Source organism: Drosophila montana, unplaced genomic scaffold, assembly GCF_035044405.1.
Source record: "Drosophila montana isolate Dmon_TW-CO22-7 unplaced genomic scaffold, ASM3504440v1 contig_2127_1, whole genome shotgun sequence".
NCBI lineage: Eukaryota > Metazoa > Arthropoda > Insecta > Diptera > Drosophilidae > Drosophila > Drosophila montana.
The window spans coordinates 1,534,830-1,561,244 of NW_026997035.1; the positions used below are offsets into that span (position 1 = coordinate 1,534,830).

A 26,415-nucleotide genomic window follows, 5' to 3' on the forward strand; every position below is an offset into this window, starting at 1 on the left:
CCCCGCTCCATTGCCTCGGTGAACATAATGTTGTTGTGGTCGGGCGATATCAAAACCTTAATACCAATTAACTGCCGAAATTAAAGTTCAAAAAACGGCTGTCGGTACAATCATTGGCCCTGTATATAGTCGAATCCATAACACAGCTGATTTACTCTCTCCCCCCCCCCCCCCTCTCTCTCTCTCTCTCTGATTTGCTCATTATCAATTGATGTGTTGCTTAAACCCCCCTCTCCCATATCAGCCGCCTCTCTCATCAACCCCGCCCACCTGGTTCGGCTGTCTGCCCTCATCATGCGCATTGTTATGCGCCAGTGGCCAAATCTCTGGCCCGGCTGACTGGACCCTAATCGCATTTCAATCATCAATGCCAGCCAATGGCAGCCAAAAGACGACAAGCCACCGGGTTCGAGGAGGCTCAAACGCTCAGGGAAATCCTTTAGCGGACGTCACTCGCAGCGGGCCGTGTTTTTGGGTATCTCTCGGATTAGCTATTCATGTGGTATTCGAATTCTGATTCCTTTGCTGCTGCTGCTGCTGCTGATTCGTATTCGTATTTGTATTCACGGCGCTCATTTTTTATGCAACAACAGTTTTTCCCTAGGCCAAAAAGGAAAAACACGCCCAAAAAGGCAAAATAGATGAGCAGGAAAAGTTAGCTTTCCATTTTCTTTAATGATTACATGCAGTTTTTTGTCCCTCTCTCTGTTATTACATGCAACTTCTATTAGACAAGTCAAAGGCAAGTCCAAGCTGGCAACTGTGTCCACGTCTTGACTCGCTCTCTCTCTCTCTCTACCGGAGTCAGCCTCCGTTGTTGTCCTGTTTGGCAAGGACATAATGAACACAACTTCCGCTACTTCCGTGCGTCAACAAAAACATCTACAGGAAAATAGAAAAGACTAGAGAAAAAGAAAAAACTTATCCAAATGTACGAGAAGCATTGTGCAAATGACTCCTTTGAAGTCAAATGCTGATGAGACAGCATTTTGGCTGTGCAGGCAGCATGAAAAAGGATATATAAATGTACACACAAAATACCCAACGCAGGGTGAACACTGAATGGAGATCAAATGGCCGCATGAATAGTGTGTCCACTGCTATTTCTTTAGCTGTCAGATGCTGTTGTAGAGGCTCAAACACCCGGCTGCAGCTTCGTCATTTCCTTGATTCGGCGTATCTTAACCTAAGAAATCTTTCAATTGAACTCTAATCTCGTATCTTCAAATATCCAATTAACAGACTTCACATACACAATTTACCTCTCTGACTGCTCTTTAATTTCTGTTCGACTCGATGCATTTTTCTTGAAATAATTGTGCTGGAAACTAGTATACTTCAAACTGTCTTACGGGCGCTTTGTTAATACGATAATAACAATTTTTGATAATTTCATTGTCCGCATCTAGGCATAAACAAGAAACTGTTATAATGAGACACCTTCCACTAAAAAACTGTAATACTATCACTTGTAAGCACTGTTGCACTAAATGAAATATTAGTCCTAAAATTGTTATACTGTTTCTACAGTTTTTTGGAAACTGTTAAACTTTATCGCAAAAATTATTTTATATGGATTCTAGTATGCATATAAAATGTTATGCCTTAAACTTTTATACTCACTGTTATACATTTTTTTGGAACTAATAAATTGCGATGATAATGATATATAGCGTCCGTACTGTGCACAAGTAATTTTATGCCTGAAACTTTTATACACGCTGTTATACGTTTCTTGGAACTGTTGTACCAATTCGCAATATACATAAAATACTTACTGTTATACTTGAACCAAGTTAAGTTCGAGTTTGACATTTTAAAATGTATATTACTAACAACTGTTGTAATCTGTCATACTGCTCGAACTTGTGCATATATTTTAAACTAGCTGTTATACTGGCAACTTACCATATGTGTTGTCCCATGTAAAAATCGTTGCTGTAGCATTCTTGCAACAACTTATACTTTAACACTAGTATACTGGAAACGTGTGTGCTACGGATTGTTCGACTTGACTTTATCTTACTGTAATATGCTTACCTAGAAGCCATCTTACTTATAGCTGTGCTTTTATAGGAAACTACATTTACAGATTTTAATTAAAACCTCAACCATGGCAATTTCATTAATAAGAAAACTTTACTGCGTACAAAATAAGACGCCAAAGGCGAGCTGCATCTCCAACTCTTTTGCTACCTAACGATTAAAACTGTCAAATTACATGCCATATTTCACACCGTCTACGACAGCAGCATTATAAATATAAATATATATATTTATATACATATAACTCATCAACGGCAGCTGAGCGAAAACTAATTATCACCCCGTTAAACTCTTGGCTATCAATTTCAATAATTGGAATTTTTCCCAGAGTTGAGGAGCAGAAAAACAGCTTGAAACAACAAAACAACAGCAAGAACAACCACAACTGTTATAATGCTGGAAAAGCTTGATAGTTGCCATAAAGAAAAACGCGTGCAAAAAAAGAACTGATATTTAAAAAAAAAAAAAGTAAATATTAATCCGCAAGCTATTAAATTCTTATTTCGTAGAATGAAATTTCAAACTAAAAGCATTTGCGCCTGCGAGCGATGAAAGAAGTAGAAGATTTTTGGCTGGGAGAGGGGGAGGGCGACATCAATTATGAGCCGGGTAGAGTGTTATATTATAGAAGGTGCCGTTAGTTGGAGACGATGTTGTCTGCGCTGGCAACTAACCAATTAGCAGCTTATTAGAATGCACACCAAAAAGTAATCCTTTGCAACAACAATTTGTGGACTTAAAATATTAAATTGCTAAAACTTAAAAACAGATTTCTCAGCAGAAAAAAAGAGGAGACAAAAAAAACTTGCTCAACAGCCAGTTAGCCAGTCAGCCGGGTGGCCACAAGGAACTTGGCCAGCCAGCCAAGCAGGAGCTGCTGGAGTCCGGATGAGAGGAGGGCGCTCGGGCATGGGTACACGGGGCAGGGGGCAGGGCCAGACGAAGCGGCGCAATTGCAGACGAGACGCTGCCCTCGAGCTCTGCTCGGGTGAGTAAGTGGCCAAGGCACGAACCTGTGGCCATGTTTGCCATTAGGTTTTTTTTTTTTGTGTGAGCCCGTTTGGTCTTTGGAACTGGAACTGGAACCATCGCTGCTCGCTTCAAGCGTAAAAAGTTAAACTTGAAAATTCTCTTCGAGTTGCCTTCTTGGAAATTGGCCCTGGACGCGGACATGGACATGAACAACAGCGCCAGGCCAGGCCAAGCGAATAAAGCGTAGACGCAGTCCATGGAATTGAAGTTGGAGCTGGAGAGCTTGGTAATGGCAGAGACCCGTTAAAAGTACTCCTTCGTCTGCGTCTAATACACGCCCGACTTGCTAAAACAAATTATAAGCCAAAGACATTCCTATGATTATAATGCTGTCTGCTGTCTGTTGTTGTGATGCGACTGAGGGCGGGTTAGAAGCGGCGGGGTATTTGAGACGTGCAGATGTTGTGTTCAAGTTGAACAGCCTAAAACTAGTTAGACTTTTCCGTTTCCTACGAAATGAAAATATTATGGAAATTTTAATGTACTTTAAGCTTTCTTAGTGAAATGTTGTGTTAAGAAATGCGTGTTATCTTATGCCAAGCCTGTAGGGCTATCAAAATTTTGCTGTTGCTAACACCAATATATTAACGGATATGTTAATTAACATAACACTTGATGTTAACAGCGTCGCGATAACAATGCTTAAATCTAGTACTGTGCTCACTGGCAAATGCAATCGTTGCGATTTTAATGTAATTTTCATTTGACAAAATTTGTGTATTCTAGAAGTCAGTGCTTTTTGTATTAAATATAAATATTATTGTATACCACGTCGAGCTTTTTGTTTAGGAGCTCTTAAGCACATAAAATGAAAAGAAATAAGACTTTAGAAATACAAGAATTTTTGATATATCTTTTTTCTGCTCTTTGCAACTTCCGTTCAGCCACTTTATTACAATAAATGTTTAAAAAGGCTTGACAGACAAAAGGGAGCAACCAAAAGGTATTCTCTACCTGAATTAAAGCCCTTAACATTAACATTAACATTAACAGCGTCAGATTGACATTTTTACAAATTACTCTCTCTTATTGACAACTAACATGTCAAAGCTGACATATTAAAAGGTTAAACAGCATTTGGTGCGACATTTATAGACCAAATTGCTATTGCAGATTAAAGATGATTAAAATTCCTTGAGGTAATATACTTAGAATTCATGAGCTTGACTACGTAAGCTAGTTGACCCCTTGCTGATTTTCAAACTTATTATCCAATTAAATTCAGATTTCTTGAGCAGGGAATGATGAACTGTAAGATACGCTTTAAGCAACCTTAAGCTATCAATTAATATGCCTTCTTTTTGGGTTTTATGATTTGGTTTGTTAATATGATCTACTTTTATTCCTTGACTTTTACTGTACATATTCTGTTATTTAACTTTAAAGTTCAGTCCATTATTGCCTCTTGCTATATACACAACGTGTTCATATGTGACTTTTATGATTTCTGCTGCTCTAAAGATCAGAGACAAAGAAAATTAAAGTCCCATTGATGTCACTATCTATGCCTAATTTGTATGTTGCCAACACAGACTTCATATATGCCAGACTCTGACTCTAACCTAAGTATGCGTGTTGACAAAGCGACTTAATTACTCTATATACACAGACACACAGACGCACACTCATAATAAACTACAGTGCTGTGCAAAAGTATGCAACTATGAATGCGATTTGGTTAGTGTTGGGCATTGCCCGAAAGGATAAACCAATTAAACTGAGTCCAAAACCCAGAGAGAGACACGACTGTCTGACAATTCAAACAACAGAATTCAACTAACCAACAATGAAAACCTCAAAAATCCTGCTGCCGGCAATATCTAGTGCCATGACTACAAAATACAGGACACCCTCCTGCCCATTTGGCCGACCAAATCCTGACAGTTCCTGTGAGCTGTGCCAGAATTGAAAGTTGGGTTGGCATGACTGCATATTTCGACATTTATGTGGTCGTCATTGGGTGTCGTTTGTGTCGTTGATTTCTTGCTTAAGCGTCGCGCGATTCAATTTCAAATCCTGAACACATTTCCACGAGTGGCTGACTACAGGATGCCCAGAGACCAGGGCACGAGAGTTGAGGTTTGAGGGTTGAGGGTTGAGAGTTGGGCACCATACCGGGCAGCTAACAATGTTATCTCGTAATTTTACACGTCGATGATTTCAGGCGAATGAGTTTGATTCGATTGTCTCAAGTTTTTTGCAATTGTTGGAAGCACCAATCCACAGAAAGGATGCGCCACAAACTACAACAACAATAGCAACAACAACAACAGTTACAACTACAACAATGTGGTGCACGCTGGTGACGACGCCTTTGACATGCTTTTGACAGCCAACGCCGCCCGCTGCGCCCCAGTCAAAGTACACAGGACTCGCAGTAGTCGTAGCTGTGGCAGCAGAAGGACATCTGGCTGCTGCCGTGACAGGCAACACAAGGCAACCCCCATGTTGCATGTTGCCACTGTCCCGGGCCGGGTCTCAACAGACTCGAGACCTACTCCACGCCCCTTGAAACTCGGCAGCTCGTCGTGTGCTGCTGCAATAAATTGTTCAAATGCAAGAGCCCAAATGCTTAGAATATTGGAAAAAGGGTTTCACGTAGCGCTAGCCAAAAAAACCCAAAATACAGTCCACCCAACACCTGCCCCGCTCTGCCCCGCTCTGCCCTGTCCACTAGTTAGCCCCCAAAAAATTGTTAGACGGTATTTGAATGACATGCAAAGTTGTCGCCCCGTTCGAAACTTGCTGCAAATAATTTCAAATGTTTCTCTCGCTTTTTTGTTCAGCTGTAAAATTAACAGAGATAAGGCACTAAAAAAAGGCTAAAATTTTGGAGAAAGAAGCTAGATGTATGAGCTTCATTGTTTTGAGAAAAATCAAATATTTTTTTGAGCAGAAATAAAAACAATTAAGGAAAAGTTTTCTAAGTTTCATACAGAAAAATTAAGAAGAAAAGAAAGTAATATACCTTATATCTAACTAATGTTCATTTTGATAAAAAAAATATAGATCAATTATTTAGAGATCAATTTCTGAAACTTAATCCATATAAAAATAAGAAACATGGAAGAAAAATAAAGATCTTAAACAAAATATCTTAAGAAATCGATACAAGAGTGTTCTAATTACGTAACTATGATTCATATCACTTGGAAACTAGGGAAAAATAATATAGAAGACGAACAGATCAATAATATATATAATACTGCAGAAATATAATATATAAATACGTCTATTTGAATTTATTGCATCTATAAAGATCTATCAAGATCTGGAATGAAAATATTGACATTGTTAAATCAAAGAAACAATCAAGTCTAGGCCTTAAAAACCACCGAAAAGTATTGAACATTAGCCAGAATATAGCTAAAACGCCTTCTAGCGTTAGCACCCTGTTAGAATGGGTGGCAAATCTAGCCGAAAAACAGCCAAAAATAGCAACACAATTGCTTAGCTAACGTGTCCATGCGCGTCCTTTCATTGTCGTGGTAATCAAATAAAAATCAATGGCTTGTGAAATTCAAATTGTGACTGCGACGGGTGCGAGGAGTGCGATTCGCGGTGGAGACTTTGTCTAAAATTCTCTAAACAAAAAAACAGAAAAGAGAACCCTTGTCCCATGCCCCGCCCCTCACACCACAGGCTGTGAAACTCATTTCTTGGAGTGCTTCAAGGCGAACGCGTCTGCATCACGTGCCCAATTCTCATTTGCCGTTAGCATTCGAAATCGTTGAAGTTAATGATCTGATGCAGTCTGGCACACAACTATCTATAAGCCCTTAGCCCGGCCACCTAAATCAACTGTCATTAGAGTCACGTTGACGGCGCCCAGCTGGCCAAAAGTCAGCGGTGAGGTGGAAAGGCAGAGAGGGGTTGTGGGTAGAGGGTCTTGTGCTGGGGACTGAAACAAGTTGAAAGTTTTATCCAAGTCTCTGCATAAATTAATTCTTAAATAGCAATACGATTTCAAGTTGTTCGCTTTGGTGTGATGGTTAATTATTTGGGTTTACTTTTGGCAGGCGTTGTTTACGTTTAAATGATCAGAAATGTTCGAAGAATTGCAATTACTTTATAAGACATGGGCGTAGCATAAAAATAGCTAATTGTTAGCTGTTTGCAGTTAGTGGAAAATTTAGAGGGAAGGCTTTTTTTGTGTAACTGTAATAAAATAATATAAAATAGGATATTATAATTGTTTGTGCTTTATAGAATACACTGCTTTTTAGCTAACATGAACTTTGCAAGGAACTTGTCTTACTTACCTTATGTTAGTTAGAGTTGTTATAGAGGCACACACACAGAGAATCCCTCTCTGTCTTCCTTTTAAGACTCTCCCTCTCTCTCTGTCTAGCGCTTTCTGCCTCTTTTCCACTCTACTTAGCTAACATGTACTTTGTAAGGTATTTCAAGAGTAAAGCAAATGAGCTTGGTTTTCTGGCATGGAATCTCCCTTTCTCAGACACACACTCACTGTTTCTTTATTGCACTTGCTCTCCCCCACTCACTTTAATTCTCAATCTTAGCAGATAACATACACTTTACAAGCAACTTACTTTGTAAGCTACTTCCCTTAATAAGGAACACACTCCCTGGTTTCTTTTTGCACTTTCACTCTTTCTCTGAATCTTTCTCTTCCCTCCATTTCTCTCTCTCTCTTTCTCTCTCACTGTCTCTCGTTGCCTGGCTTATTAGATAACATGAACTTTGCAAGGAACTTGCAGAAGTCATGGAAAGCACTCGATCTTTTTCTTAATATATGTTTTCTTAAGTACTTGTTGCTGCTTCCCGCTTATATCGCACGCTTACCTTGACTCTATTTACCAAACCTCGAAATGAAAAGAAACAGCCAACTAAAAGCTCTCATGTTCATGTTAACTTCCCCGCTCACTGGCCACTTTATTTGGGACAAGGCACACGCTCGTTTTGTCACTTTAAAGGAAAAGGAATTAGAATTGTTTGGGATTTAAATACCAACCCCCGCATCGCTGACACTTTTCATCAATTTGGTGTTTCCTTCCGGCTAAGCCCATTTCCTTAGAAACAAACAAGAAATTAACTTCATATGTTTGGGGCAGCGATGCGCAAAGCTAAACCACAGCAACGCTAAGCAATACCCTCGGCAGCTGTGCGCATTCCCCAGCGGCGCACAGTGCCCATCCAACCACCCAACCACCGAACCACGGAACCACCTGCAGCTACACTCTTTAGCTCGCCTTCAGGCAGTTCACATTTCTTTAACAATTTATTTTTTATTAAATGACAAATACTTGGCCATAGCTCACGCTGCTGGCAAACGTTGACATTTGCTGGTGTGGGGAGTGTTCGGGTATTAGCTTACAATCCACCAACCCACGGCAACCATCCCCTCTCCCTTGCCAAGGGCAGCGATTGTCACCCTCTCTGCCCGACTACCCAACTAAGCCGTGTGTAATAATTATGCTAACGACTGTCAATTGCGATGGGGGGAGCTGCTGGCGCGGGGTGCACGGGGCTATTGTAAATTGAATAGAACAGTGATACGAACCGCAAGATAATGCCAAGATCCCAAACGTCTTGGAAGGGTTGTGCCTTTTCCCTTTTCCCTTTACCCTCGACCCCTTTGTCTTTTTTTGGCTTTGTCTCAAACCAAAACGCGCGCGGCGCTTTCCCAAGACGTGCCTGGGCGATAGTTGTGCCGCCCCTCGAAACGCATAGACCTCAAATCACAGCCCTTTTATTTGGAAATTAAGCTTGCTTTGGCTTTTCACAGTCAATTGACTTTTGAGCAAACTAACCCCCCTCGTACACACATATTGAGCCTCAGCCCCTGCCCCAAAACGATTGCAACTGTTATTTGCTTGTTGTCAACTTTTCACACACACACACAAAATCAACGGGTTGGTGAACGTGTATTCGAATTGGAAGTGGCACGAATCGGTAACTTCCATTAGTTGCAGGCACTTTCGAGACCAGCCGGAATCTTGGAGTCCATCTTTAAATCCAACTCCAACTCCAACTTTGATTCCATCTCGCGCTTGAGCTGCGAGCCCAGTTCCGTTTCTGTCTGCTCAAGCTGTTTATGTCTATACTCTTTGCCCTTCTGCTGGCCACATTTTAAGTGTTTTGTTCTGGTTGTTGTTGCTGTTGACGCATCGCTGTCTGCGCCTTTGAAGCAACTGCCGCGGCCACGCCTTTGCCGGTCCATCAACCCCCTCTTGGCCCACTCGTTAGCAACTTTGCATTAAGATTATGTAAATTTTTGGCACTCAACGAGAAAAAAACACTTGAAAATGCGCGTGTTTCTGGCAGTTTTCAAGCCCAAAAACCCCTAGACTTTAGCAAATATGTAAGAAAGGGAAAATTTCTAATGCTTTTACGACTTAAAATTTACCCAAGAAAATGACTTAAAGTTTATGCAATAAGAAAAATTTGTTCTAATTTTTATTAAAAGCTACCTGCAAAAGGTAAAGGCGAACGTCAAGCTCTAAAGTTTTAATTTAAAAAAAAATTAATAAGGGCACAAAGTTTTGGTAAGCTGAGCTTACTGGTTCTAATGCATAGTCGCTCATCAGTTAGTCAATTAGTAAGTCAGTCAATTGTCAACAGCCGATCGGTCTATGGATCGGTCTGTGAATCAGTCTGTCAATCATTCAATCAGTTAGTAAGTCAATCAACCATCAACAATCGGTCAGTCAGTAAATCAATCAGTAAATCCGTCAATCAGTTCGTGGATAAATGAGTGAGTCAGTCAATAAGTCCATCAATCAGTCAGTCTATCAATAAGTCAATAAGTAATTCAATCAACAGTCAGCCAGACTATGAAACAGTGAATCAGTCAGTCAATCATTCAATTAGTAAGTCAATCAACCATTAACAGTCAGTCAGCCCATCAATCATTGAATCAAACAGTCAATCAGTACATCAATTAGTCAGTCAATCAGTCAGTCGGTCAATCAGCTAGTCAGTCGATCAGACATTCGGCCAAACAGTTAGTCAGTCAATCAGAAAGTCAATCAGTTTTACAGTCAATGAGTCATTTCATGTTTCAGTCAGTGAATCAGTCATTTAAACAGTCAGTCTATCAGTCAGTTAATAAGTCCATCAAACAATCAGTTGGTCAGTCCAGCAGTAAGTCAATCAGACACTTTAACAGTCAGTCAAGCATTCAATCCGTCTTTCGATCAGTGCATCAGTCACTCAATCAGTCTCTCAGTAAGAAAGCCACGACAAACAGTTTCATATAGTTTTATCCAGTATACCAATCATTTTTGTTCTGCAAACGATTATTAATAAATAAATATGAACAGTTGTTGCCTAAAAGTCTTTAAATACTTTTCCCGCAAATTGCTTTACATTTATAGCATACACAATGTACTTACAAATCATTTTTCTCTCTATTAATTAAAACTGCCAGCCAAAGGTAAAAGTCAAAGTCAATGTCAAACCCTAAAGTTCCACTCACAAAAAAAAAGAAGAAAAAACAGTGTAAAGAACCCTTTCGTTGTCCGCTTTTAAGTTTTGTGCGTTTAATTTGCTGTCATTTTCACTTTTCCTTGCTGGTCGCTTACATTTATCAGCATCGGCCAGTCAGGTCCCAGCTCATGCTACTCGCAATGAAAAAACTGGCCTTTGTCAACACTGTGGCAGACACTCACACACTCACACCCACACACAGTGACACACACGAACACACACCCAAAGCTAAGACTGGAAAAAGTTTTGTACCTCTGCCAACTGTAAGTAAAATGTTTGGTCATAGTTTTCTCTTGTTTCTAACCCTTCACTTCAGGCAGGAGCATGTCCTGCCCCCCAACCAGGAACAAGCATAAGGAAATTTATTTGTTGCCCGCACGGCCCATGACATGAGTGTAAGTAACTCAGACGGCCAGAGCCAGACATGTTAGGGCGAAGAGAAGGGTGCACGGTCCAAAATAGTTGCAACATTTCAGCAATTATATTTATAGAGTGTCTGCGTGTGTGTGTGTGTCTAAGGGGACATGCTCTCCACATATTGTGTGAGGGCAATCAAAAATTAGCCACTGCCTGCGCCAAAAAGTTTATGTCTTGAGCGAGGGGGGAGTCTAAGGGGTCTATAGTGCGTACCCAAGTAAATGCGACCAAGAAAGGTGGGCAGAGATAACATGTCTGGTTGGGCAGAAACTAAAGAATTTAAGTATTTCCCAAGGTAGAAGATATTATTGTAGAAATCTGCTTTACGGATATCAATAGCTGTTGATGTGATCAACAGGCAGAGATTAATTTAAGGGAGGGAGAGGAAAATGTAATTCAAATAAAATAGAATATATATTAATTATAAAGATTGCTTTGTTCATATATAAAGTTAAGTTGAAAAAAAATAATATCTTCAAATATAATATCAACTGTAACAAGCTTTAACAGCTTAGCTTAACTTGCTCAAGAAATAAGGAACAAAAGTAAGCGCAACTTAACTTACAAACAAGCATACAAACTTCTACTTAAAAAAATTATATTATACAATAAAATCAGACTAGAGTTAAATTATAAATATTCAGCTGAAAAGGATCCTCTCTTTAAAAACATACTACTGGGATCTATTGAATTGGTACTTTTACTATATAGGCTCTTTACGTTCGCTTCAAGCTTGCTCAAGAACCAAATCTACAGAGAAATTCAGAATTGAATTTACAACTCTTTTTAGTTCCTTGAAAACTAGGTTAAAATTCTAAGCATCTTAAGAGACGCGGAAAGATTCATAGAAATAGGCTTCTGCGCATGGATTCTTGTTTGGGAGAAAGACAAATTCTCAACAATCTAAAAAAAAAGAACATAGAACTTATAGCTGGAATCAAATCAAAATGAAAGATTAAAGACTACCATTTCTTCGAGAGTTCTAAAAACTGGGGAAAATTTAAAGCCAGCTTAAAGCATAACTAAATTTCCTATTCCAAGTTTTCAGATTAAAAAAGAAAAAACTTGAATATAAATTGGTTAGCTTAGTGTGCCTTGCATCCATTGTCTCTTAAGTAATCCCCAAAGAACTGGCAGCCACAGTATGCAAAATGAACTAGTTCTTATGGATGTCACCGTATTTTGTCTAACCCATTTGCACTCTCCACTCGCTAATGCACTGGGCCCGAGCCAGAGACTGGGCTAAGCTCCAAGCCAGCCACAGAAGACTTTGACTTTAGCACGTGCCGCTGCCACTGACAAAGCTGTGCGAGTGACAGGCTGACAGCCCAGTCAAAACTACCCACACTGACGGTGGCAACGGTGGCAACACCACGATTCGCAACCAGTCCAAATGCTACTTAACACTCTTTCAAAAAAAAAAAAGAAATCAGAAAAGAGGGTATTTCGGACAAGCCGAAGCTTCAATACCCTGTAGACATATGGCTTATGGGGATTGCAGATTTTGAGGGCCATTGTGACGTTTGCAATTGTTGAGGTTGGTCAAGATATCTTATAAAACAGAAAAGTTTAACATATAAAAGCTATTTTTTCAAGCGATTCTTGTATTATCATATACTAATCCATTTTGTGTGGATAAGCCAGAACTCGCATATCCAAAGTTTGATTATGATAAGTCGAAGAAAACAAGTCTTTCACATAAGAACTTAGTTATTGACCAATCCTCCGATAATGATAAGATTTTCGCATAAGCAAAACTCGAAGGTGGACAAGTTTAGTCAAGAAATCTTGTAAACAAGTCTTACATCTAAGAACTTATGTTTCGACTGATGATGATTATTATAAGATATAGTGGTGCGATCGGCCACTTTCGATTGATTATTCTTGTGGAAGTTATAAGAACTTAAGTTTCGACATATTATGCTAATTGAAATTATAAGATATTGTGATTCAATCAATTAATGGCATAAGTAATCCTAAACCGACTCGAATGTTAATACTAATAAAGAATATACCATGTGTTACACATTTAATAAGCAAATTATACCCATCCACATGGGTGTACAAAAAAAGAGTTCAGGCCAAAAACAAAAAAAAAAAGAATTCACAAGAAAAGAAAAAGAAAAAACCGCAGACATGTTGTGTTGTTGGTTGCCTGGGAAAGGCAGCCTGAAAGAAAATGAAATTTGCTGAAGCAATGCGAGAGGGGAGAGAGTGGTGCAGGAGGAGGAGGAGTAGTGTGGCTCCTGCTCCAGCTCAGCTGTTTGTGTGGCACTCCTGGTGCTGCTGCTGCTGCTGGAGCTGCTGCTGCTGCTTGTTGTTGTCCCCAAATGGCATTTAGCATTTGACTTAAACGCGGCTGCTGCTCCTGACTAGCGGCTGTGGCAAGTTTGTCAAGCAGCAGGGCAGATGTGGAGGAGTGGAGTGGGGGGCAGCAGCGGCAACCTGCTGAGATGAAGCCAGAGACCAGGCAACATATGTTTGCAGAGTGTGTGCGTGTGTGTGTGTGTGTGTGTGTGTGTGCGTGTGTGTTTGCTTGTGATTTCATGTTAAGAACGTCTGATACCCTTTACAGCATGCTCAGACTTGCCCAGCCCCTGCAACTGCCCTTGCCCCTCTGCTTGCCCCATGTCTTGGTGTGCTCCTCTTGGTTTTGCTCTTTGTTTGCACTGGCTGGCCACAGACTACCCACTCCACTGGCAACCCGCCTCCCCGCCCGTCCGAACTGCCACCACTTTGCAGCAGTCAGGCAACTATTAAGTCACATGTTTGTCTCTCTTCTACCCGACTTTTGAGTTATGACTTTTTGGGTCGGAGGCATCCTTTGGAGCCAAGTCGGAAACCCAGTTTAACCTGAATTTCCACATTAGTTTCTTTAGAGGCGTGTCGTGGCAAGGCAAGGAGAGGCGAGGGGCTTGACAAGGCGATGCGAGGCGAAGCGAGGCAAGTCGAGACATTGCAGCGCGTCGCGTTGCGTCTCTCTTTTGCCTTTTGGCTTTATTTGCCTTTGTTTTTATAGCCTTTTTCTGCCAGGTAAACAATATGTGTGCAGCAGCTTGTGGCAGTTGCTGCAAGTCAAACGTGCAACATCATATGGTCCAGTGGCAAAGGCCTCTTTCTTTCTCTGTGTGTGTGTGTGTGTGTGTGGGCAGTTGCCACTGACTCATCTACTGACTGGCTGCTGCCTGGCTCGGCTTCATTATGCGCCTGTTGCCGCTCGCCGCTTGTCACTTGCCCCTTGTCTGCTGCCTCCTGCCACCCGCCTCTCACCTGTTGCCATTCTCCATTATTTGGCTCTTTGTTCTCAGCTCCAGCATGGGGCGCTTCTTTGCTTTATTACTTTGGCCTGCGGGCAGTGTTGCAACAAAAGGATTTCTTATTTATAAGGCGACGTTTGCTACGTGCCACAGCTGCGTGGCACAGACCCAACTATGCGACGCACTGTGACACAATATGACAGCATAGAACTTTTTGAGTTTCATTTGATGCCCTGACAAGACGCTAGACGGGGCAGGGCATGGCAGCGGCATGTGGCAGCAACGACATCGTTAGCTTTCATTAGTCAAGGGCCGCACAGAGTCTAGACTCGCGCTTGGCTGGCACTTTTAGCAGCCAGTTTTATCTATTAGACATAATTTACACGATTTAACTAACTTTATCTGCTGCAACACACGCACACACACATACACACACAAACACACACGCACACCTTTACAGTCAAGTTGTAACTTTTTCTCTCTTTCTTTCTCTCTCCTTTGCAGGTAAGTCGACAACAGCTCGCTGGCGGCAGGTCTTAACTTCAATTAGTCGTAAGTGCTGAACCAAAGGCAAGTAGCACTTGCCACTCTCGAACCCGCACACAACTTGCCACTAGCAGTGGCAACTGCTTCCGCACTCCTCCTCCTCCTCCTCCTCCTCCAACAACTGACACTAGATCCCTGCCCCCATGTACACAGCAACCCCTTTTTGCTGCAGCGTCTCGCAAAAAGCTTCGCACGCTTTTCGCGTATATTTTATGTTTTATCCTCGTGAATGCCAAAGACGCGACCAAAGTTGTGCTAACTTCCTTGAGTGTGTGTGTGTGCGTACGTGTGTGTGCCACACGTTCAACACGCCAAACTCTAGCATCTCTGGTGCCCAAAATTGTTTTTAAAGCTGTTTCGACTGCATCTTTGGGTTTGTTATCTTTGTTGTTGTTGTTGTTGTTGCCACCGAAAAGTAGGCAATAATTATGTGCTGCCATTCGGTGAGGGCGTGTTTTCAACTTAGTTGAGCACTTTTTTTGGGGCGTGGCAGCGCACACAGTCGCCTGCGGCTTTACTTCCGTGTGCGCTTGTGTGTGTGAGATGCAAGGATTAGGGCGCACCTGTGCTGAAAAAATAATAAAAAATAAATATAAAAAATATAGAGATTAAATTAAAGAAAAGTACTTGGCAATTTCACAATTTGATATTCTTTAAAATTAATTTAAATTATTAAAAGAAAAATGAATGCAATAGTTTTAATAAAATTGAGCAATACAGAAAAATTGGGCGGGTTTTAAACTATTTATAGCAATATTTTTACATATGCTTACAATTTGAGCATTCAGATTAAATTGAAAATGCTGTCAATTTTTTGTTAGCACATTTGTTTAACTTATCACTTCGCGTCGTAATATTAAACTTTATGAACTGAAGCTGGGAATAATTTAATTGAAAAGCAATATAGATATTGTAAATATATATATTTACACTTAGTTTCAATAATAAATGTAACGCAAATATAAAAGAATAATCAATAAATTCAACTTTATTAAATGTATATTTTAGATGTCTCACAAAATTTTGATAATATAAATATGTTTAAAACTATTAAAGGGAACATTGTTGAGGGAAGGCATTCCAATCGATGCACAGAAGAGAGCTTATAGTTATTCGCACGAGAACAAGATTAGCTTAAAACCTCTGTTATTAGAAGTTATATTCACCTTTCGATTCATCGATAAGTATTATGTCATGCTTGCAATGTGATAGACAATATTTCAATAAATATAAACAATTAAATATTATTTTTTAATTATATAGTCTTTGACAGAAGATTTGCCTTAAAAATAGCTTACGTTAAAGTTTAAATTAATTTTTTTTAACTTAAATTAAATATATAATTTAACAAAATATTTTTTTAATTTGTTTTAAACTCTTCATTTAATTTTTGAGTATTTAATAAAACGAATAAAATTTCTAGAAAATCAAAATGTTCGAAATTCAAGCTTTTTTGCACTTATTTTAGAGTTAGGGTTATTTTAAAGTAAAATCAAGTCAAGGAATTATCGACAAGAAGTCCTAACATATATATTGAACTGCACAGACCAAAACCAAGACAACAAATTCTCGATAAGAAGTCTTCATATTTAACTGGACAGTTGCCTCAAATATTACCCCGGTTATGCGGCCCTAGAGCGAAATGCTTAACTGCAGTTTCCCATTTTCTATAAAACGTTTAACTACAACACTTAACTATCTCTCGTTCTCTCTTCCTTTCTCTCATTCTCTCTTCCTTTCTCTCAATCTCTCTCTTTCTCTCACTAAAAGTACACGGTTAATATAACTGAAAACAAGTCGCATATCACGGCTCTGAAAAAGCGTTTCTGACATTAAAATATGATTGCGAAATGTTTTTGGACTCACCGCATATCATAAATGTTGGCAGCCGTTATTTCTTTTCTGTTTCGACCACCTCCCCCTCCCCCCCCCTTCTCCTACCTTTTTTTATCCCAAATGCTCCCTTATAAATATTATATTCTGTACAGAGAATGGACAAAAATAGTACAAAACTTTATGGTGTATGCAGAGATTTTTGTGGAGCTTTGCTTTTGTCTACTCAAAAATTCATTATAAAATATCCATTACTCAGGCTACGCACATGCCAGCACACACACACACATACACACACACACACACACACACACTTACACCATCACACACACACGCGCAAGGAGTGCAATAAAAAGTGCGGCACAGAAAATAAACACTAGCAAAAAACTTTAGAAATAAACTGTTCCGTTGCTGTAGCTAAAAAACAGCTCGGAATATGGCACTGTATGCCTGTCGTCCTTCTAGTCCTTCAGCTGTGGAGTCTGCAACTAAAACACTTGAGAAACTTTATCCATATTCATATAAGTTGGAGGCGAGGCTCAAGGCTCGTCGCTCGCTTTGGCGAGTTAGCCAAACAGATTCATTAGATAAAATAATAAGCACTTGCCGAGTCGAGCCGAGTCAACGTTGCGTATGAGCGTTATTTTCTATGCGGCTTTTTTTCTCTGTGCCCAAACCCCCCCCAACGCCCCTATTCCACCCATATTCCGTTGAGCGTTGTTGCAAATGCAGTCAAAGTTTTGGCCATTTTTCTTTTTTTGCGCTCGACTTTTGTTTTTGTTGTCGGCTCAAAACACTCGAACAGCAAACTTCAACACTTTGGCTGAAAAGCGAGCGGCAAAATGTATGTGTATAGGAAAATAAAAGGAGCAAAAAAAAGTAGCTCGCAAAACTTTGCTACTTAAAAGCGCAAAACGCAACGCAATGCTCCAGTGGTTAGCTGCATGAAGTACTTAGGGGGCGTGGCAGCGGGAAGCACGGACATAGCCGCTGGAGCCGGAGCAAAGTAACTGCGAACAAACCAATTAAGTTTATTACTTTTGCGTTTTTCAAGTGCCTCGCTGTGAATGCGAGGTGCATGTGTGTGTGTGCGTGTGTGTATGTGTGAACATGATGCTACAATTTCAGTGCGTTCCAGAAATGTGCGCATGTCGTGTTTTCCTCGTGCGTGACACGAACACACGGCATATGACTATCGAGTCAAATAAAAAAAAATTAAGCCTGTTTGAAAACTTTTTCTAGTTTGGTTGTATGTTCCTTTTTTATTTTTAGAATAAAAACAGTTCACTTTATTAAATAGAATTTTCAGTCTGTGAGCGAAGAATGTCGTGACACGAGCACAAGAAGGTCACAAGCTCATAAGGTCTGAAGAAGCCTATAAGAAATTATAAAATATGTTTGAAAAATGTAACGAAGGAGGTTGTAAACCATTTTAATACCGCTTTTAGGAGTAAAGCAGCGTTTGTTATTTATTTAAATATTCGTGATTTAAAGAGAAAATTGTGTGACAGGAGCAAGCGGTACATGACTGTAAAAGGGTAAAAGAAAATTATAATAACTATAAATATATATTAACATAAAGCCTGCTTGACAACTGTTTAAAAGGTGGTTCTATGACATTTTGATGCCGCTTTTAGTGTTGAATCAGTTTACGTTAATTATATAAATTTTCTTGACTGTCACAAGAAATTGTCGTGACACGAACACGCAGCGGGTGCCTTAAAATAGTTATAAAATATAATTTAAGCTTAGTTAGAAAACTGTTTCAAAGGTGGTTGCAAGCCATTTTGATACCGCTTTTAGGACCAAAGCAGCACACTTTACTTTTGTAGGATTTCCAATCAGGGCAGCAAGTGTACACATTTATGAGAGTTCTCATAAAGCGAAATATGACATAAAATAAATTAGTTCACGTAAGTCACAGGTAGAAGTATTACAGAATTGTTTTTTTGAAGGTTTGATCAATTAGATTCTCTTGCGCATATTAATCTATTAGATAAATATAGATATATTTTTAATGCGTGTTTATAAAATTTAAAGAAGCCAATTAAATTGCTTTGAAGATCGCAGCTCAGTTTTAGAAGTGAATGGATGATTTAACGTACGTAAAGTCTGTAAGAAGATAAAGAACTTTTATTATAATTTTTAAATTTATTTACTTCCCAAATTTCTCTTTAAGGCAGATATTTGTGTTCTCGTCAAGGGATCGCATCATGTCTCGAACATTTTTGATCATATAATATAACTATTTGATACTTTTGCTTTCTTAGACATAAATAATATGAGTCTCATATAATCAATTTTTTTTTGCTTTGCCCTAAGCGGCTTTCTGAATATTGTTGAATCCTGATGTTGCTTGTTTTTTTACTCACCTACGTGGCGAGACACGCCCATCTCTAGCATGTGTGCTGAGTGTGGTCGTAATGGCCAAGCATTTAGTAAGTTGCCAAAGCCACTCCTCCTCGCCTACCCTGCCGCAAAAGTTGTTGCAAAAGTTTGACAAAGTGCTTCGAAAATAGCAGCAGCACCAAACGCGTTGCCACTCATCGCCTGCAAAGCATGCAACAGATTTGTCAAAGAAATTAATAAATACCACGTCATGCTGCGTCCCCCTTAACACCACAAACTCAACCCCCACAGCCGTAGCGCAGGTGCTGTTGCGAGTTTCTGTTGAAAATAAAAGTTGAAAAAAAAACCTAGCATACATTTTGGGGCCGCGACAGGCAATTAATTTTAGTCGTCCTTGTGTTGAGCTTTGTGCGGCTGTTTAAGTTGAAGTTTTCAAAGTTCACGCTAGGAATATGAAGCCAACATTCTGGTCGAGTGGCTTATAATTAAGATGCCACTTTCAGCTAGTGCAACACCCTCCTCCCTCCCTCCCCCTCTCTCTCTCTCTCTCTCTCTCTTCACATTTGAGCAATTAAAGCAAATTACAAAAGGCGACATTTATTATTATTACTATTATTATTATTATTCTTATTGTTATGATGATGCCATTTTCATTTGTGACCAGGCAACATGCGCTTTGCGACACCCTGTGACCGCTTCTCTCTTGCTCTCCCTCTCTTCCTCTCTTTGTGTTTCTTCCTTGCTCACTCTTGTGCCTCGCCCTGTTCCGTTTGCCTTTGTCAAGGTGATTTATCACTTCTAAGCGCCTGGCACTCATTAATTTTTGATTGGGCCAAAAAAGGCAACGGCAAAAGATGTTCGGACCCCAAATGGTTTATTTCGTGCCTCTTCTTTTTGTTGTATTTGTTCTTGTTGTTGTTGTTTTTGTTTCTGCTGCTGTTGCTTTCATTAAAACTTCATCAAATGGCAGCACCTAATGATGTGCCCAGTCAGAGCCTCCGTTGTCAGTGCCCGCATACCCTGTATCCACTATAAAACGGGTTTCTTTACTCTACACTTTTATGGCAAGAGAAGTTTTTACGTAAATTAAAAAAAAAACCTTTCTTTTCGCTTTAAAAGAAACCTCTTCAAACATCCTCGAGGTGCTTTAGCTAAACTATCTTTCTAGCACCGTTTATGGACACAACTTCGCAAAATTTTTAAACAATTCTTTAGGGTATTCTTTAGAAAATATATAATTTTTTTGTTGTTAATACTTGATATGATCTAGAAGCCAAAATTTTATAAAAATTGTTAGCTTCTAGAAAAAAGAGTATAAAAATATTAAAAAATTAGTAAAAATTGATTATCTTTGCTTTATATTGTAAGACCAAGACCTACTCAAATTAAAATTAAATTTTTTAAACATTTAATTACTTAGCTTGTCATTAGCTCAGGTTACCCCATAAACTATATTTTGTCTATTTTTTCTTTGAATAGGGCAACCCTGAGTCGTTCATTCATTCATTCAGTAGCAATTTTTTCATTACTTCTGATGAAATGAAACACTCGATGCGATGTCTGCACTGTCGTAATGGTTCATTAAAACTGAGCGATTGGCTTGACAAAACATTTGTCCAGCTGATAATTTTGTTTATCGAGCTGTTGACTCTCTATTAGCTTATTGTCTCGCTATGGCCAGGGCTGCCACAATTGCCATAATTCAATCTTGTCTTGCCTGCAAGTATTTTGGGCTTTAAAACCAACAGACAAAAAACTTTCAATAGATGACCGCAAAATTGTGCACAATTAATTATGGCGACGCCGGCCAACAACAAATGGCTAAAAAATTGGCTACCAAATGGCAGCCAAATGGTGGCGGCGTCATCAATGGTGGCAACCCTGGCCACAGATTTGTGTGCCCTCCGCTCGCCTATTCATATGCATTATGCGACGCACCGCAACTTGAACTATGTGAGTTCTGTGGCCATGATTGGGGCGGGGCTGGCCGGGGGGGGGGGGGGCATACCAAATGCTTCGCTGGCTAGTTTTTCGCTTCTTTTTTTTTTACGCCCGGGTGACCGGTGCCGGTTGCCGGTTGCAACTCCCGTACCCGTTCAAACTATGGACGCCGTTTCCGCTGACAGTTATTTTGATTTATGTGAAATTGTTGCAAGCGAATGTCTGAGTGTGTGTAAGTCTGTGTGTGTGTTGGTCCGCCGGAATGGCAAATGCGTGCCTGGTTCCATAGGAAAATGGCAATAAATAGCACCGTGTACGTGGCCCCTGACAACAAAGAACTTCTCGCTGGGCCTCCCCAAAAAGCACTCAAAGGCCCCAACAACAAATTGTCTGCGCGCGCTGTGGTGTCAACCATAAAAAGGTGTTGCCATTGATAGCCACGCGTAGACCAGGTCGTGGATAAATGATCAACCCTTGGCACTGATAGCGCACCAAACCCATCAAATGAGTTATGCGTACTCTCATATATCTATATATATATATCCTGGATTCCTCTCAAGTCGCAAAACAATGCCCAAATGTCAATGCAACATATTGAAAGGTTCACAAGCTTCCTGTCAAAAGATTGAAGGCAGCGAAGGTGACTGGAGTTACCAACTGGTCTGAAATTTATCGATATTTTGTTGTTTTTATACCCTGAACCCATTGAAAATGTATAATGTATTTTATAAATCCTATTTTGATATATTTGTTTAATAACTTCTTTCGGATAAATCAAACCTTCTTCTATGACCTCTCCCGTTGAAATATATAAATTTAATTGCTCAACGACTTTAAACATGTATTTGGCTTTGATTTCAAACAGTTCCCATAAATCTATATCTTGTTCAGTGTCTGATTTTATCATAAAATTATATTTTATCGAATTCAGCAAAAGTTGCGCTTCTCTTAACTCCTAATCAGAGCTCCCTTTTCTAATCTTAAGCAATAAATTGGCTTTTATGCAAACGAAGTTCAATTTAGGTACTTATATATAAAGTTTCTCTCATGCTGCTGCCCTTGAAGTAGCATCCCCTTTGGCCGGCACCCCTTTTGGTCTCTTAAGTGTCTGCAGCCACTTAGCAAATCCAACAGCAAATCCAACGGCAGCCTCTTGTCTAATAACTCTAATGGCAGCAATAAAATATCCATATACATTTAAAATTAGCACTCGATTGAAGAGCTGTGGGGCAAGCGTGTATCATTGAGGGGTGCGACGCAGGGGGGGGGAGGGGTTGGCTTGTGTGCGGTGGCGGGTTAAGAGATCTACTGGGATATGTCATTTGCAGTCCACTTCTAGGCTAACCCATATGGCCAGGCCAAATGTGACCGCAAACTACATAAACTATAATGGCAAAGTTGTGTGTGTGCGAATGTGTGTATGTGTGCGAGTGTGTGTGTGCTGCCAGCAAACCAAATTGAATGAAATGCAGGAAAAAGGTTTCGTTGTGCAAAACAAAACAAAAAAGCAGTGAAAATGAAAACGACGGAGATGACCAAACAACCGCACAAGCGGCGACTGTGGGTGCAACTGGCCGGTCAGCAGCAGCAACAACAACAACAACGACAACAACAACAAACCAATAAAGACCACTAAGTGTCTAAATGTGTGTGTGTGTTTTTGTGTGTGTGTGTAAATGTGATTGTATTTGAAATAAACCAAATAGTCGCACATAAATGCGGGTGTCACAAGCGCCGGGCCCGTCGTCTGAGCCCAAAGCCGACCACCAAAGCTGGAGATGAGCAAATGTCGTGATTGGTGCGTGCTCGTGATTTGTTAACAATTTTGTTAAGGGAACAAAAGTTCCTATTATAAGCTTTATCCTTATAGATATATCCAATATATTCACACTACACACACTACAATGATCTCTCCTTTCTATCAGATTCAAACAACTATAACAGTTGTTTAGCTATACAGATAAATTGGCAGCGCTGTTAAGTTGGCAGCGCTGTTAAGTTGGCAGCGCTGTTAAGTTGGCAGCGCTGTTAAGTTGACTGAGCTCTAAAGTTGGCTGCGCTGTATAAATAAATATATATTATATACATTCGAAAAATCTGTGCATATTGTACATGTAGATTGTAATAAAATTTGAGAATTAATAAATATTAAGGCCCGAATGTATTTCACTTTGTATGCGCTTAGTCCAGATAATATTTTATTCCCAAGAATAACTCGCACATTTTGTCTAAAAATCATCCGAATTTATATGCTTAACAAGATTTAGAATTTAATTTAACAAATGCTCAGCAAAAGGAATGTTATAATCTTACTGAAGAGAAAGACTCTCTTAATCATTTGATACTTTCTGGGCGAAAACTTTGCCATTATGAGAATATTCTACACACGATCTTTATTGGAAAACAATTGTGATTGCTCAACTGAAAGCGCTTAGCTCGTGTTAAACCCGGACTCGATTCCCCTGCAACATAGAGCTCGACGTAAGTCCGTGTTCATCTCTATTGCATTGTCGTACATCATAAATTGCGCACAGGCTGCTGTGCCATGCCGGAGTCGCCCTCGCAAAGTGTCCTAAGCCACAGTATAAAACAAGCAGCGCATCAGTTTTCCGTTTCCCCCCGCCCAGCACAACCCCGCCCCCCCTTTACATACCCGTCTCCCCACCAACCAACACCGCAATCCGCTACAAGCGGCAAGCCAACCGGCATAGCTAAACTTCCGGCCGACTACGGACTACGGACTACGGTCTGCGGCTACGGCTCTAGTTCTGGCTCCGGCTCTGGCTCTGGCTCTGGCTGTGGCTCCGGCTGCTGTTGTTGCTGATAAAAAAGTTTGCCTTTGAAAATGTCGATTTGAAAAGTTTGTCGGCCGTCGAAATCGGGGGGCGCGACCATAGTTTCGCCCTTTCCTGGCAACTGGATAGCTGTTCCAAAGCCTGACGCTAAATGAAAGTCATTTATTTTTGGCGGCCGAGACGCATTTGGACTTCAATTTTTTTTTTTTGGGCCATTGCCCGGTTCATTGCCGGCAATGTTTTTAATCAACTTGGCGCAAAATAGTTCGCGCTGGCCATCAGCTCAAGTGCCGTCTAAGGGCAAGGTCTGTTGCATGAAAGGATCCCCTGCCCAAGCCCCGCTCCAGCCACGGCGTTGCCACCTAGCTGTCAGCTTTCAGTTTCAAGTACTTGTTGTCGGCTTTGATTAGTCTTGTGTTGGGCGAGCATGTGATGAAAGGCGCTGCAAGGGCCAATAAAAACCACAGCAATTGAGATTAACTGCAGTTCTCGAAAAATAAACGAAATTGTAGTGCACCGGACGTTATTTGTTGTTGTTGTTTTTTTTTTTTTGGGTACCTGAGAGTTCTTCAATGTTGGCTTTCACAAAAAGTTGTTCGCCCAAAAGTTGTTGCTCCTCAAAATATATTTATGTGTTCATATTCAAGTTCCAATTAAGAAATATTTTCAATTAAAAACTGCCAATTGCATTCGCTTTGGTAATGGATTGCATTCATGGTTGTCTACAACATATTCATAATCTATTTAACTTGAAATTTACAAAATTAAACTCATTTTAGTTTTGAACCACTTTTAAATAATATTTCCATAAACATTGAACCAGTTCACAGCACTGGAACACCTTGCTCTTGGTCCATTTATATTCACATAGGTTCAAATTTGACATTATTGGAGCTATTCTGACAGAAATAAATTTATATACTAATATCAAAAATGGATTTTCGACTGAAAATAGAATATATTATTTATATATAAAAGAACCTCTTGATATTGGTTATTATATTTATAAAAAGGGTTCCTTTTACTCCTCTTAGACCACTTTTTTAAGCCTCCTTTCGAACCAGTTTATTGCCATTGAACTAGCCTCTTTTTTGGATTTTGCTGAACGTTCATTCCCAGCGCACTCAACTTGCCCTTTTGAAATGGACCCCATCCACAAGTCTAAGTTTCTGCAGTTCCAGTTAGTTTCCCACCGCACCCCTATCTATAAAATTGGTCTATTTTATTTGCATTGCTTAAAACTGCAATTTAGAAGGGATTTTTGCCGGCTGGCACGCCTAGAACCAATGCTACAATTTATATATCTATATCAAACAGACATAACACATGCGATTAGCATTGGGGCGGGAAAATGGGAAAATAGATGGAGCTGGAAAATCTATTGAACTGCATGGGCTGCCGCTGCAGTTGGTTTTTCCTGTCAACATATTTAAAACTTATTCAGGCAGCAAATAAATATTTACACGATGTCGGCGAATGGGCGTGGAAAATCCGTGCTTAGCCTGCCAAAAACGCGCATAGAAAATGAACGAAAAATTCGGTGTGGTAAAAATGCTGGAAAATTGTTGGAAAATGAATGAATGCATGAAGAGCATTTGAATGGTGAGACGAGAACGCTTTATCATTTGACGCTTGCTGCCCCCAAAAACTATGCAAATAATTCATTTGACAGACAGACGGGCAAACAAACAAACAGCAGGGGGCAGGGGGAGAGTAACTTCACAAAGGGGGGCTTAGGTTGTGGCAAGTGGCAACAGCCAGAGAAAGAGTCGACGATAAAGTGTGAAAATATGCAGCAGGCAAAATGGCAAAAGAAATTAAAACGAGCAGCACCAGCAAAAAAGAAAACAGAATTTGCTGACGCTCAAGCCATGTGTGTGCGTGTGTGAGTGTGTGCGTGTGTGTGTGGCATCTACGAGCACAGACATTGCCTCAGCCATGGCTAGCTGCCTGGCTACGCTTGCCTCTCGTATCTCTCGTTTCGCTCTAACTCTGGCTGATACACTGGCAAGCCAAAAGTCAGGCATTCCTGCTGTGTTGCAACCCCCTGCCGCCCCCACTTCACCCCCACCCGTCGGCTGCACGTGCCACAGGCTGAAAGTCAAATGTGCAGATTTTGTTGGCCAGCTTCGACTAAACTGTTTTGGCATTTTTGCTATGCTCTCTACACGGCAGCTTTTACACCTTCTTCTAGAGAAACACTGACCAGCAGCAGTAACCCTCCCCCCCCCCCCCCCCGCCCCTCCTGCTGCAGCACTTTTGAGCCCAATTTGTGTCCATTGTTTTGGCATAAATATTGTCTGGCCATAAACGCTGGAAAGCTCAAGCTTTAAAATATATTTGCACAAAAGCACAAAATAAACAACAAATTGACGAGAAATTCACATTAAAAATGCAACATGTTATGTCGCATGCGAGTGATTCCCCGCCCCTATCTACATCCTTCCCTCAGCACTACGTTCTGCAAAAAAAACAAGCTTAAAAATGCAAAAAAAAAAATAAAAATAAAAAAACCTCAGTTGAGGCATTTTAAATATTTGATGCTTTAACATTATTTGGCAATTGACGGCAGACACTCTCAGGGGGGAGTGAGGCAGACAGACGTATCATAGAGAGGGCGAGTGTGTCTGAGTGTGTGTGCGTGTGTGTGTGTGTGTGTGCGTGTGTGTGAGTAATCTATTAGTTGCGGCTAAGAGCGGAAGCGTTTATATTGTTACTACAGCTGTCAGCTGGAATTGAGGAATTCA

General features: G+C 40.2%; 1 protein-coding gene across 2 annotated transcripts in view; it reads left to right on the forward strand.

Moving 5' to 3' along the window:
- The window catches only part of jing, a 209,836-nt gene that overhangs the window by 104,945 nt on the left and 78,476 nt on the right, over positions 1 to 26,415 (forward strand). The window lies entirely within an intron of this gene.